The sequence below is a fragment of the Mesoplodon densirostris genome, chromosome 4 (assembly GCF_025265405.1).
Source record: "Mesoplodon densirostris isolate mMesDen1 chromosome 4, mMesDen1 primary haplotype, whole genome shotgun sequence".
NCBI lineage: Eukaryota > Metazoa > Chordata > Mammalia > Artiodactyla > Ziphiidae > Mesoplodon > Mesoplodon densirostris.
Window position 1 is genome coordinate 142,022,900 of NC_082664.1, and position 2,319 is coordinate 142,025,218.

Here is a 2,319-nt window from a genome sequence, read left to right on the forward strand (position 1 = left end):
GAGCTGTGATTCAATCTGTGTCTTTCACAGCAGATGTCCTCCCCTCCCTAATTTTGATGGCTTCACATTTTACTTGGAATAAAAGCAGAACTTCTCATGCACACGGCCATCCAGGACCCTGCACTGTCTGTCCCCTCCCTCCCTCACCAAAGCAGTCCAGTCTGCTTGGAGATGCATTCCCAGACCACCCTGTCTGAAGTTACCTCCCCTAGGGATGTTTTATTATCATCATATTTTATTTCTTTCTTAACACGTTTCACAATTAGGAATTACCTTGTTTTTACATTTGTTTGCTCATTATCTGATTCTCCGAGGAATGTAAGGATCTGCAGTACCTAGAACTGGGCCCAGAATGAGTCAGCGCTGAAGGAATATATTCATTAAGTGGATGACTGTAGAATTCTGCTCAGCTCACTTAGTTGCTAAGTCTCTAAGATATGAGATCTTGGGACATTAGGGTGTCAGGTCTACAAGCACTGCTGCCATCCTGCTTCTGGTCTGAAGAAAGAGCTAGCCCAGGGAAGGGTAGACTCGAGCAGGAGGCCTGACTGGACCTCCTGACCCCCACTGTCCTTCAGGACTTGCAGTTTTGTGAGAGTATTTTCAGTTATTTGCAGCTGAAGTCATCCTTTGCCGTTAGCTGACCACTCACCATGTACCCTCACTTTGCTTAGCATTTTAGAAATAGTATTTCTAGGCTTTGTAACATTGGAGGCTGGCATTAGCCCCAAGGGTGCCCTTGTGACAATTAGTAGCAGAGACCCCCTCTGAGCAGATGTAGCCGTGGGTCCCACTCACCTCCACCCAGGATGTCCCTGGTGAAGGCGCAGCCTGAACCCCATTACAAGGTAGCATAGGTGCCATTGCTCCCATTTTGCAGTGAGGAGACCCAGGCCCAGAGCGGAAGTGACTTGCCCAACGTCACATGGTTTAGCCACAGGCAGAGCTGGGAATCAAACCATGTCTTTCAAAAGCTCATACCAACTTTTAAAAACAACGTTTAGTTTTGACTTTAAATGACACACTTGAGTAGAATGAAATAAACCCAAAAAATAAACATTTAAAATTGAGCTGTGTTGGTGGATTCTTTCCTCAGGCAAAGCCTACGGAAATGTTTTCAGTATTTTGTTTTTTTTTTGGCTTCGACAATAGACAAAATATGGAATGTGTCATAGATGTGCGTGTCACTCTTGCACAGGGGCCGTGATGATGTTCCTTGTATAGTTCCAATTTTAGTATATGTGTGGCTGAAGCGAACACAGTATGGGTTTTTTTTAAAAGGCTTATTGAGATATAAGTCACACACCATACAGCTTACTCATTCCAAGGGTACAATTCAATGGCTTTTGGTATATACACAGAGTTGTGCAACCACCACCGTAGTGAATTTTAGAATTTTAGAATTTCATCACTCCAAAAATAAACTTTGTACCACTTAACCCAGTCTTCCCTCCCCCTGGTTCCTGGCAACCACTAATCTGCTGTCTCTACAGAGTTGCCTGCTCTGGACATTTCACGTAAATGGGGTCACACACCATGTGGTCCTTTGTGACTGGCATCCTTCACATAGCATAAGGATTTCAAGTTCATCTATGTGTAGCTTGTATCCATACTTCATTCCTTATCATGGCTGAATAATATTCTACTGTATGGGTATACCACATCTTATCTATTCATTCACTGGTTAGTGGGCATTTTGTGTGTTTCCACTCTTTTGGCTGTAATGAATAATGTTGCTATGAACATTCATGCCCAAGTTTCTGTACGGACATATGTTTTCATTTCTCTTGGGTACATACCTAGGAGTGAAATTGTTGGATCATATGATAAATCTGTGTTTAATCATCTCAGGAACGTCCAGATGGTTTTCCCAAGTGGCTTCACCTTTGTATGTTCTCACCAGCAGTGTCTCAGGGTTCCAGTTTCTCCACATCCTCACCAACATTTGTTACTATCTGACTTTTTGGGGGGTTTTGTTTGTTTGTTTGTTTGTGTGTTTTTTGGCTGTGCCGTGCTGCTGGCAGGATCTCAGTTCCTCAACCAGGGACTGAATCCAGGTCATGGCAGTGAAAGTGCAGAATCCTAACCACTAGGCCACCGGGGAATTCCCTACTATCTGACTTTTAATGACAGCCCTCCTAGTGGCTGTGAAGTGGTATCTTGTGTGGCTTTGATTTGCATTTCCCTGATGGCTAATGATGTTGAGCATCTTTTCATGTGCTTAATGGCCATTTGCATATCTTCACTGGAGAAATGTCTTTTCAGATGCTTTGCCCAGTTTTTTTTTTTTTTTTTTTGTGGTACGCGGGCCTCTCACTG

General features: G+C 43.5%; 1 non-coding gene across 1 annotated transcript; it reads right to left on the reverse strand.

Annotated features, from left to right (window-relative positions):
* Positions 1 to 1,153: 1,153 nt before the first annotated feature.
* On the reverse strand, positions 1,154 to 1,260 carry LOC132489720 (U6 spliceosomal RNA). The gene has a single exon (XR_009532103.1). It is a non-coding gene; the product is annotated as a U6 spliceosomal RNA (small nuclear RNA).
* Positions 1,261 to 2,319: the final 1,059 nt, after the last annotated feature.